We start from the raw sequence: 13,091 nt of genomic DNA on the forward strand, positions 1-13,091 counted from the left end.
GAAGAAACATTGCCTTTATTTGTTCTTAGAAATAATACTTTCACTTATTTGCAATTTCACTATCCTTGTTAACGTTGAAAAATGGAAGGAGATGAATAGGCGGAGAAATCGATAATCCTGCTCTAGGTCATCTAAATACACTGTCTAGACAAAACTGTGGATTTGCTAGTGAGAGTGTGGTGAGATTTGGGAGTATATCTCAGAAGTTATTTTGCACTGAAAGAAGGCCAAAAATTATGCCTTTGTGAAATGAATTCATCAGCACCATTCTGAATGTAAGAGAGCCTGTAGTTGTATCAGACTGTATCATGTTCATGTAAGATGTTTCAACCTAAGTGTAATCAGTACTTTGAAATTCCATCTGCGTAGGAAACTTCAGTGCTAGAAAGGTGTGTTTCTTCTTCAGCAGGCAATATTTGTCCTATGGACTCCATATTACAGCAAAGCTTTAAAATTTCCTGAAGGATGTGATATGATACTTGCAGCATTTTCCAACTCCTTTTAATTTTTTTCAGATTTTTCTGAAATTTTGGGAAAGCTGAGACAGCCATGGAACACTGAGGCTGCAGTACAGACAATTGCTTAAGCAAAAAGTTAAGTGTGGAAATATTCCCAGTAGGATCTGGGAGACTTGGAATGAATTTAAATGTAGGGATGTACTTAACAGTAACTGAACGCATTGGGGTTTGTGTGGAAAAAGACTGGGTAACATGACATCCTTTAGAAGTACTTGCTACCTCAAATGCTTATAAATATTTGCCTTAAATCCAAACTCAGCTTTGTCTGAAAGACAGGAAATTCCATGAGTGTAAAGTTTGTTCCAGGATATTCCTTCCATTTTCTGGCCATGGGTAAATACACATCAAAGACAAAATTTTGAGGGGTCATAGTTCTCTGGAAATGGTGACTTGGGGATGATTAATTATTCTTCAGGATGGAATAAAGGTAAACGTTTATTTTCTAATTTGGGCAGTATACAATTAAGTTCTCTGATACAGTGAATGTGTCTAAGTATATTCTCTTATTTACCAGTTTTCCTGTGGTGGGTAATGATACAATTCTGTATATGCTGATTATAACACACAAGTACAATGACAGTTACAATTCCTCATGATTCTAGATGGCCCCAGATTTAAATTTTAGTAAGCAGAGAATCAGAAAAGGTGTTTATACTAAAAATCATAATCAGAAGAGGTGCTATAAGGTTTTGCTATTCCTATTCCAGTACATGAAGAGTGTCAGTATCTGAACAGAGAATCAGAATCTGTGCAGAGATGAAGACAGGAGAGAGAAGTAGTAATACTGTTAAAGAAATGTAATGCTGTCAGTTTTGCATAGATTGTCTTATTCTGGTCATGGTTATAAAGGTTTGAGGAATATCCCACCTACTGTGAGAAGACATCCCTCAAAGCATTGAAGCTGCTGCAATAGCTTTAGAATAAGCAACAAACGCTTGCTTTTCAGTAACGTAATAGGGATCTGCACAACCCTTGTCTCTCTGTATAAGAGGTATCAGTAACGTCAGTGAATTGCTGAGCATCTGCCAGCAATGTTAAAAAAAAAAATCTTATTTATGTAAATATATTTTTCTGTTTGTTTTGTGATATTAAAATAAGCAGAGCAGAAAATGATAGATTTTTTTTTTGAGTAACAGTCACTGTCCAGATAAGGTGAGGGCTAAAAGATTTCTCTTCTTCATACCACATAATATGCCATTTTCATTTTGTGCTGCTTATAACCCTGAGTGTCACAGCTTTCTATTCTAGTCTGAATAGTCAATGAAACATTATGAAGCCGATAAGAAAAGCTGGTCCCCGTTACTTGGCAACGGCTGTTAAGCAGAGCTGAGTGCTGTTGATTGAGGAGATTAGCTGCCATAGATAAACCTCCTCTTTTTGCTGCCCTGCTGCTTATCTTTCCACCCATAACAAGTTGCACCAAATATGACAGCAGTCAGTGGTTTGGGCTGAATATGAACTTGGAGGCAAATAATATTTGTGTAGGAGACTTAGGGTGCAGCCTTTAAAGTCTTGAATCTATTAAAATTTACAGGTTGTGTTCTGTACTGTCCTTTCTAGACTTTGGGGTGAACGTTCATGTTTAAAAGGGTGATGCTCCAGATGTGAGAGAAGTGGAAGGTTCTGTTCCTACATTGTCCATTTGTAAACACTGAGAATAGCAGCAAAACTTGTAACAGTCGTCTCTGACTCCTGTTCTTAGTGACTGCGAAGAAATAAATTGAATATGCTGTAAAATTAAACCATTTACTAGATATGCGGGAGTTGGATTAACAGATAAAAATTGTCTATTTTAGTTGATGCCTTTGGGAGAAAATGAAGTTGTAGTTCCAACAAAAATGTCTAGGTGTATCAATATCTGTTTATATATCTGTGTGTGGCTTGGAAATCTTTCTAGTTTCACTATATCCAAATTTAGTTTAATGAGAGAAGGATTATGTCGATGGGCAAATTAGAACTGAAGTATGGCCAGGGATAGGAGGTGGCGGCTTTTTCAGGCTTGTTTCTTTTTCCTCCCACAATTTTAAAACGTTGCTTTATGCTTTTCCTTTCATTACTGGTTGTACAGTTCTGTTTACATTTCTGCCTCTGCAGAGGTCTTTGCAAAACTTTATGTTGGCCAGAACAGGAGCGTAGGCTCGACTGGTTGAATAACTGGGGAATGGCAAAGCACTGGTAGAGGAGAGAAACTCTGAGGTGACACGCGTAGAGAAAAGTTGCCTTTGTTCACAGGTCTGGGTGATAGTGTCATAAATTCAGTTATTTTATTTAAACATGTGTTATTTTCAATAACCCAGCAGAAGCTTCAGAATAATAGTTTTTTGGGTAGAGGCATTTTCCTTCACTTAGGATTGCAGTCCTTTTTGTTATCTCTAGCAAAACATATTAAAAAAAGGTGATGGTTTCTGCCTGGAAGAGTATTCAGCTGGAGTATAAGAGGCATCAAACAGATGGACTATTTTCTGTGTAGTTTTGTTATCCCAAGCAAGAATCTGTCACTTCATAAGCAATACAGTATGAGGGAGAAATTTAGAAAGATACAGTATAGCACTCATTAGTAAAGTATCACTACAATGGGTTTTTTTTGCTGATCTTGTACTCCTGACTTTCAAGCTTTTTTGCATATTTTTGCTGTTTTGCATATTTGATGAACTGTTACTTCCTTTTTTTTTTGTAGTATGAATACTTTGTTCAAAATTAATATTTTTAAAAGTTCTGTCATCTTTTAAGAAGTGCATTTACTGAATATACAACTGTACTTAACCGCTCAAATTGCAGGTGACTCTTAAGCTTAAATTCTGCCCCCAAACTCCAGTTAGATTATGGCTTTTGTCTACAGTATATTAAAAAGCGCATTTCAACCTGTAAATATGCTAAAATGTTAAATATTTCCTATGAGCTGGATGTATTCTGTTAATGAATCTGGAAGCAATTGGAGACTGAACATTTCACATGCATTGAGGAGTCTCCATGTGCATTGTAAAAGCAGGAAATTTTTGCTTTTGAGATTCACTTGTACCATCATTTCCAACACTGCAAATCTTAAAAGTTGTTATGAACTGTAACCCACAAAACTGATGAAAATTCAATACTTCAGAAACCGCTCACAGTCCTGCTCCAGATCTCTGTTCCCATATCATTTTATCTGTCTGCAGGCTCACTTATAGAGACAAAAGATCATCCTCTTTTCTGAAGATTTCTATGCTGAAAAAGGCATTTCACTGTAGGGCTTTTTCCAGCCTTTAGATAATCTCTTTTGCTTTCCTCAATGTCATTTCTAAAATTTATCGCTCATTTTAAAATTTGGACACCAGAACTCTGTAATTCCCACGCTGACCTCATCAGTGCTGCATGCTGAATGACATCACCTCCCGATTCCAACCTTTATATCTGCGAACTTCCTGAGTGTTTTTGCCCTGTATTGTCTCAGACTGAATGCTGGGGTATGAACCAAGTGAGAAAGACTGAAATATCTCCTGTTCTCTACCTGTTGCTGTTATCAAAGCTGCAGGATGTACTCAGGTGCAGTCACATGGTGGGAACAGCTGCATCCAGACCAGGCATTGTGGTAGAAATAGTATCTCTAGATGCAGCTGCTGATAGGTGCTCCTACATATCACAGAATCACAGAGTGTCAGGGACTGGAAGGGACCTTGAAAGATCATCCAGTCCAATCCCCCTGCTGGAGCAGGAACACCCAGATGAGGTTACATGGGAAGGTATCCAGGCAGGTTTTGAATGTCTCCAGAGCAGGAGACTCCACAACCTTCCTGGGCAGCCTGTTCCAGGCTTTGTCACCCTTACTGAGAAGTTTCTTCTTAAATTTAAGTGGAACCTTTTGTGTTTTGGTTTGAACCCATTACCTCTTGTCCCATCATTGGTTCTCACTGAGAAGAGCCTGGCTCCATCTTTGTGACACTCACCCTTTATCTATCTGTAAACATTAATGGCATGACCCCTCAGTCTCCTCCAAGCTCAAGAGCCCCAGCTCCCTCAGCCTTTCCTCACACAGGAGATGCTCCACTCCCTTCATCATCTTTGTTGCCCTGCACTGGACTCTGTCCATCAGTTCCCTGTCCTTCTGGAACGGAGGGGCCAGGTATGTAACATCCTATTTAGCTATTTTAAAGCACAGTTTTCTTGAAAACTTTCAGATTTTTCACACACTCCAGCCTGTTCAGCAGAAGCTGTTGGTATCGCTCTGTCCAAGTTCAAGGGGAGGTTCTCGGCTGTTCCAGTGTCAACAAGGGAACTGCCAGAGACGGCTCGATGTGCTGTGGCTTCTGTAGGCGTGCTGAGATTTCATGCTCGAGCAAGGTGGAGAGATTTCTGAGATAGCTCGCAACAGTTTTAATCAATCCACAGGGTGCAGCACTCTGTGAAGTTACCCCAGTTTAGAAGGATTTCCCCTCCTCTTCATAAAGGAATGAATTTAAAATTTCTGCTGATGCGTTCAGGTTGGCATAACATGATTTTCCATAATTTTTGTGATACTTTGCAGCGAGGGAACAAGATGGAGATCTTTATTACTATAATTTCATGCATGTCTGAAGTCAATTTCATTTAGGAATAAATTCAGTAGCTCAGATTACAAAAGTAATCTGCTGTCTCAATACATCTTGCCTGCAAAGATCTAGGAAACTTTGAGTTTGGCAAAGGTCAGAAGTAAACCAAGTTTGCTCTGACTATTAGGTACTGCATCTGATGAATATGAATGGAATGGTCATTAGTCATGTTTTCATGAGGACATTGTCTCCTGCAGACCTGTAATAACTAACTCTTATAAGCTCTTGGAACTTAAACAGCACAAGTTAAACCTTTCACTATTTTGTATTTTAATACAAAATGAAAATTAATGCAGAAATCCATTTTGCTGAACATATTTCCTTGCAGAGTTATTTATGCCTTGGGAATACAGATGCAAGAGCAGCTACAGCCTCATCACACAGTGAAGACATTGCCAGCACCAAAGTGGTTCTTGGCATCAACCGAAAATGTAATGGGGATCCTTGAAGTGACTGAAGTACGTCTCAGTGATACTTGGAAAATTAGTGTGCATAAATAAGCATTAGTATATTTGCATCTGATTGCCTCCATAAATAAATTCTTACTCCCTCCAGTAACCTCTGTTCATAAATGCATATTGAGTAAAAAAAAGAATTGTTCATGTTTCATCATTCCCCATTGCTCTGGATTAATTTTAAACAGTACAAGCAACAGGAGTTCCATTACTCATCCAGGAGGGAGCTGAACAGCTTCAGAACAGTTTCTCCCTGCTTGAAACTTGTTCTGATTCAGATTGTTCATTTTTGTCTCTTCACTCCATTTCTCGCAATAATGTCATAAATAATTAATCAACCAGGTTGCATAAACTTTTAGTCTTTTCCCATAAAGCATCAGATAGATCCTTAAGCCCTGAACTCCTTTCTTTCTTAACTTCTCTAGTTTATTCATATCTTTCTATTCATCATGTGGTCAGAATTCAGTGCAGTGTTCTGTCTTCTGGAGAAGACAAATCGGGGGTAATATATGGCTCAGATTTCTCTCTGAGATTGCAATGTAAAGTATAAACTTACATGTTAATCTTGCAGTCCAATTACTAAATATGATAAAGAAATGAGAGCTTTTTTGTAAGCCTACTAATACTTGACTTACAATTGAATTTGAAGTATTTTTCCTTTTGGAGGAGGAGTTGTATGTTGAAGTCTTTCCTCCCTTTTCCCTTTATTACCAGTATTGACCAAAAAAAAGTATTTCCCATTCAGATGGTTTTGATTGCAAGCTCTTTTTTCTTCAAGATATCATAGTTAATATTAAGGAGTTTTGCTTAGTCCTCTTAATACATAACAAATAGATCATCTTGAGGGGTGTGATGGTGATTTTTTGTGGGGTGGGTTTTTTTTCCTTTGTGATCAACATTGATCATCTGGATGTGGAATATGTCACTGCTTTGTCATCCCTTTATGTCCTCATCATGAAGCCAAAAAGCACAACTTTCCTTGCACGTGGTTAACTATGAGGCCATGGAAAATTCAAGTTTGTTTCTCTAAGAAGTACCAAATTATCCAAGCATTATTCAACTGGAACACCAGCTCTAGCAGCAAAAATTTAAGATTTGCTTTCTTTTCATCCCTACTTTTTCCTTTCCTTAAACACCCTCCTGCCCTCTCCTCCCAAGATATGGTCATTATTTCTGTGGCTGGGAGGCCTCTGAATGACCTGTTAAGAGTGAGGTTCATTTCTGTGCTCTGAATTGCAGAAAGTAGGCATTGAAATCTGGAGCTCTCATTCTCTTAGCTGAATAAGTTAGGGGCTTTTTGGAAGCAGGCAGCACTTCTTTTCATGGCAAACCATCTCTCTTCTTGCTTTGTTAAACTGTAGCTAGCTTTTTCACAGTCCTCTCCCTCCTTTTTTTTGCTGGACTCAAGAAAGAATATGATTTTTTTAGGTACTCTCTCTACAATTTAAAGATTTCTGTTGTAACTTCAAAAAACACCCCTCTTGCAAATGAAAATGTGCATAATATTTTGGGACTGTGCAATCCACCACTTAAACTGGTGAGGGAAGATCAGGGTTCTCCAGAACTTGCTTTTGGAATTACTCCTTAAGACAAGGGGACTGTAGCCCCCAGAGGATCTACTTATTCTTTCTCAGATGTGCCGCAGGATGATCCTGAGCTTTGCAAATCCCAACCCTATCAGAGTGTTTGCACAACAGCTAACTAATGCTGCTCTTAATGTGAACTTCTATCTTTTCATATGAGCACTTTCATAATCACTAACATGCCGTCCAGTTCTTTCAATCAGCGGAAACATTTTGGGGTTTTTTTTCAGTTGCAAGCAGGCCTGCCATCTGCTTTTTCCTTAAGTATTTGTGTACAAAAAGGTGAGGAAAGGCATTAAATCTTGTTAGTCCTTTTATAGGACTGTGAGGTGGTCTGGCTTTCAGCAGAATTCACAAAGTTACCTTTGCCCTTCAGGCAGCAGTTTATTTAGTAGCTGAGGAAGGTTGTACTTACAGCTCTGTTAGTAAGAGTATCTGCTGCATAGTATTTTCTTGTTGGATACTTTTTGTTTTTCAAGTTCAGGACATCTCACATTGGTTATTTTTCTGCTTCTTATGGTGTTTCTATTGAATCCACAACATAAATCAACAAAAAAATTATGCTTTGTTATTTACTGTTGATTTACTTTTATTTAATAATGGTTTTTGCTGTACACACTAGCAAATGTAGAATACCAGGATGTACTGCTTCTAAAACAATCTGTATGCACTTTGCTTACTTGTTTTAATAATGCGTTTCTTCTAGAAACAAATATTCTAACTTTTAAATTTTTTTTCCGTATTGCATTTCTTAATTTTAAATAACTGCGTTAAAAACTTCCACATGCCTATCAGCCATCAGGATAGTAGGGAAGGACAGGGTGGACTGAGGGTGTTGTAGCTGCGTAGCTGTGGATTGCAGATGAAGTCAAATGGATCTAAAAGCGCCTAAATGCAGAAGGTAAATAATGTTTGCTCCAGGACTGATCCCCGAGCAGGAAACTGTCCACTAGGTGCCAGTGTTACTGCTCTGAATGGGAAACAACGCAGGACTATTGAGGTTCCACACAGATAAGCAAAATAAGAGTAAAAAGGTTTGCAAAGTTTAACACGGGGAGATTGGCTCCAAGGAAGGAGAGGCAGCATTCTCGGTGGAGCGCTGCAGGTTTGCAATGCAGTTCACCGTGATCGCAAGCAGCAGCTTTTCTGACGAACTGCTGCAGTGAGATTTGTAAGCATTTGCTGCTAGCAAGCATTGGAGGGATATTTTCAAAACATTGCATGAGAAATGACACTGTGGAAGCCACTGTTGCTCTATCTGCATGACCTCACCCTCACATGGAAAGGCAATTTAAAAGTAGAAGTATAACTTACAAACAAATATTTTTTTAGTAAGTGGAATATTGAAAAGATGCTGTTTGTGGAAGAGCTTATTTGTAAATGCTGAATGTGGGTTTGTGGACTACATGGTCTGAATAAGCCTCCTGGAATGCAACTTAACAGAACTGTAACTTTTTTAAAAATAATTCTGAAAACAAACACCTTACTGCAGAGAAATAGCAGGGAGAGAAGAGCAAAATATTTTAATAATCTATTTCATACTTCCTAAAACATTTAACATGTGTGACCTTGAAGTCCAGTATCGTGAGACTTTTGAGATGCAGATGTTATGCTTCCCATTGGAAAATGATTTAATCTTTCCAGTAGGCAAGCCAGGCTCTAACCTTGGGTTATAAGACTGCAAGCACTGGCCTTTTCATTAGTTCTGGACTTTTCTTGGATCTTACAGCCTCTTCACGCTCCTTCCCCAAGCTGTAGGTTTAAGTAATGTCCATATTCAGTGAGAAGAATGAATCTTTTTCTTACAGAAGGTTAGGCTGCTGGAGAATGATGCCCACCGAAAACTCTGCAGCAACATCAGAGGACTTTCTCTGATTGACTGCAAGAGCACGAATGACCCAGTCAAAAGTGGCAGCAGAGGCCCTTTGTCACTGGACTTTCTTGTTTACTTTGATGACTCAAGAACAATGGACACTGCCTGCAATAGGGGACAAAACTTACATTTTGTACAAAGCTCTACTTTATAATTTTTTAACAATTGTCAGGTAATTAGGGCAAGGCAGCTGAAGCATTGGTCGACCCATGAATGCGAATCCTGTCTCTCTCTGGACAGCCACCCCCTTTCCAGCTGCTGCTGGAAGCTCGAAGAGCAGAACTAGTGCTTCAAAGCATCTGCTTGAAGGCTCCTTTGCAAAGGTCACCTGTCAGCACCATGTGAAAATTTCTCTGTGTGTGGATCTAAATAATTGATGAGTGCAAAACGCACTCTTTTAATTTACATCTGTCAAGCTTTCATCAGTCTCCATTATCTCTACCAATCCTCATAGCTTTGGTCAACAAGAACTCTTCTTTTTTTGCTGGTATTATTCAAAACAGTGCCAAGTCTTGTACAGGTCTTAGTTTCAATTGTCAGATTAGCCATACTTGGTGGTTCCAGGATGGAATATATTTCTCTAGCCAAGGGCACTGTTATTTTATGTAGGAAACTCTACTTAAAAGGAATTGAATGAATCAGCTGCCCACAAATAGTCTTGCCTGCACGGTGAAGATGGGCACTCAGTGAGAGTTTCCAAAGATCTTTTAAGTACCTGTTAAGCACATGATGCCTGTCTACCTTACCAAGTGAACCTGCTGGCACAATCAACTCTTCAAAACTGTTTTAAACTATAATTTTTTGTGCCCTTCTTTTATATAATTTGATACCTAGATGTCAGTCATGAATGTAACATGGTGCTTTGCTCCTCAGTGGGTAGGAGAAGTAATAAATATCCACTAATTAACGGCAAATGGGCAAAATAATGAATTAAGATGCGTGTTTTTCATTTCCTTCTAAACCTCTCACAAAAATCACCTTTCCAGAACTTGTGTTTTGACTTGTTCACGGTTTAATCTGTCAGCTGTAATTTTTTCGTTAGAAGTTGATAAATATTCAGAGTAAATACACGTGCTCCAGGTTGTTGTCTCTAATAAAATAGGTTCATCTGCCACTATTCAAGATCTCGTTGGGCACCTGGGGTATGTCAAATTTGTATCTTGTAGTGTTAGTATCTAGCTTTGTAATGTGTATTTGTAAAAAATCAAGACTTTAAACAGCAGCTCGTAAAAAGAAAAAAAAATGCTTGCATTTTTTCTCAAATAAGAAACCTGTTAGCAAAATAGCGAAATACATAAAGAAGCTTCTCACTGTCTCCTTTGGTATATTATTCTTCTATTTTAGTATCTTCTTTGGAAACAAATGTAGAAGCCGCCTAAAAGTCAATATCACCACGCTGTTAACAGAGATATTTCCAGGTCTAAGTATAACTTATATTGCTATGGAAATTTCAGATACCACTCTTTGCTAATGGTTACCAAATGACAGCACCTTAATAGCAACCATATGTGTATATTGATCGGTTGTCTCACTCTTCCCTCATTCTGAGCATGCGTAAAAAGCAGAACTCTTTTGCATATCACCTTCCTTCTCAGAATGCTATTTTAATCAAAGTTCAGTATGAACACTGTCTTAACAGCTATAGGCATACAGAACTTTTCCTTGGGTGGTGGTTATTAAAGCATCACTTGTGCTTTGAATCTCCTCTACCATACGACAGTTACTGTAAAATTTGGGAGCTCTTCCATTTGCGTTTTTGTTTCATGACATCTTTGGGCAATTTGGAGGTCCAAGGTGTGCACGACAGGGAGCTCAGACACCAACACTAGAACAGCCCCACATCACCCTGCACTCGGCTGGAAAGTCACACCATGTATTCACTTACTGGAAAGACCACGCTGGTTTTGGATAGTCTGTGGCAGACTGGGCTGCAAAGTTTTTAAACATTACTGTAATTGAAGTGAAAATGAGGTTTGTGCTGGATCTGAGCCATTTTGGAATTTGGGCCCCATCTGCAGAATAGATTTTTTAGGAAGAAAAAGATGGGAACATTTTTTTGTTTGTTAAATCATTCTCACCTGCCTTTCCCCTGTCCCCCAATCTATGTAATTTTTAAAAAGGTTAAAGAGGTACCCTGAAAATGGAATGCTTACCACAGAGATGTTGTAATCAAAGAATGATAAAACCCAAATAAACCAACCCCAACCAAAAAAAAAAATCCCAAACAAATAGAAAAACCTAGGAAAATTGCTACTTTTTTTTTTAAAAAAAAACCCCAAAACCCTACTGAACTAAACTATGAAATCTACTATTTGCACAACTCCAGCTGTAATCCCCACTATAAAGACCCTCTGTATTTTAGAGATGGTATTTGCCAACCGCTCCTTGGGGCGTTGTGCTCCCCGGCTCTCCCAGTACCGCACTGAGCAGAGCGCTGTTAGTGATTGCCGCCTCTTCAAAGCTGCTTATACCCTACCCGTATTTCAAGCAAAAAAAACCCAAAATAACTTGCAGTTTCTCCCTAAGCAGTCCCAGTGTTTTTGGATGGATTGTATAATGCAGCTCAGGCCCATGTGCTAATTGTTCATTTTAGAATTTAAATAGGTTTTGTTCTATTCAAAGGCAGTTGGCTAAAGGTTTCTGAAAACTCTGCTTTTAGAAAAAAAGGTTAGGTCTCTTTTAGAGTTTGTGAGCGAATTAGCTTTTGCGTCGAGATATCTTGAAATGATACTTAATGCAAAAACTTCATTTTGAATGTGTACGCTTTTGTGGACTTTAAGATAATAATTTTTTTAGGTACTTTATTTTTAAAAAGGAATTTTTGTTGTTGATATAAACATAGATTTTGTCCTAATTATTTGTAGCTGATAATGGTGGCATTCCAAAATAGAGCTGGCTATTTCAAGTTATGTTTAATTTTGAACAATCTTTTGAACAAACACTGAAATGTTCCAGTATTCCATTCTGAATCAGGACCTTGTTATATTCCTATTATCCAACCTTTTAGAAGTGACTGATATTTATATACTTTCCTACTGCAACAGGTTTTTAAACAGATATTTTTATCTGCTCTTAGACTGTTTTATACGTTATATGGCAGAAAACCCAGATCTGCGTATGTGGTTTCTAAATTAAACGTAGTCTCCAATAACAAAATTAAACTCAGAGGTAAGTTTTTAATTTGGATCAACTTAATTTGGCAGTTGTAAGTGACAGGAGGATTGGAAAGGCAAAGAAAGCAAAAGTTGGCTGATTTCAATGAGGTATTTGTGTTTAACAGTGGAGGCTAATAATGCCCTTTTTCTGCATCCTAGATTGGTTTATTTCCTTTTGTGCCATTATTTGTGTTTAGTGAACAGCTGGGCCAGTAGTTCCCATTTGTAGCCTTTTAGCTCTGTGAAGCAGCAGAGAAAGTAATGGACATTGGAAAATTAATACTCACTGTTATTTTCTGCTAATCTCATACAGCTATTCTTTTTGAGGATGGATGTAATATCAGAGCTGAAGTAATTACTCTGTTAAAACTCGTACTGCAGGGGAATATTTTGCTAATTAAACTTGTTGCATTTAAATTGCTTCCTTTGGATCACCATATAGAAGAGAACTGTTGTGAACAATACATGAAACCACTTTCTTTCTCGGAGGCCCAGAATTGCAGATGGTCAGATTGGATGTGAAGCACCTAGGCTCTGAATTAGGCTTTTGTATGAAAGAGAGAAAGGTAATTTGAATGTTTGAACTCCCTGTTCCTCCCACACATATACAGGAAGCTTGTCTCAAAATGAACAATTCTCTAAATAAAGACTAATAAGAAGCTAAATTAATTAGAAGGTGTGATTTGAAAAGACATTGATGAGAAGAGTCTGTCATTTTAGACAAATGGAATTGAGCTAAATAAATTAGGCCACATTAATATCTCATTGTTCTGTGAGCAGCTTTCTTTTATTGCATTCATTAGAGGGTACTTCTTGAAATGAGCCTTTGCTCACCATTACGGATTCAGTTCTCATTTACCAATGCCTAACGCACATCCCCTGCATTAAAAATGTTTCTGCAAATCCTCATGGTTTCTGCAAATTAGTATTTATATTTCTGGA

At 38.1% G+C, this 13,091-nt stretch overlaps 1 protein-coding gene across 1 annotated transcript in view; it reads left to right on the plus strand.

Annotated features, from left to right (window-relative positions):
• PTPRN2 (protein tyrosine phosphatase receptor type N2) overlaps positions 1-13,091 on the plus strand; it is a gene marked incomplete at both ends in the record, with an annotated part of 644,991 nt that overhangs the window by 148,035 nt on the left and 483,865 nt on the right. The window lies entirely within an intron of this gene.

Source organism: Nesoenas mayeri, assembly GCF_963082525.1.
Source record: "Nesoenas mayeri genome assembly, chromosome: 2".
Classification (NCBI taxonomy): domain Eukaryota; kingdom Metazoa; phylum Chordata; class Aves; order Columbiformes; family Columbidae; genus Nesoenas; species Nesoenas mayeri.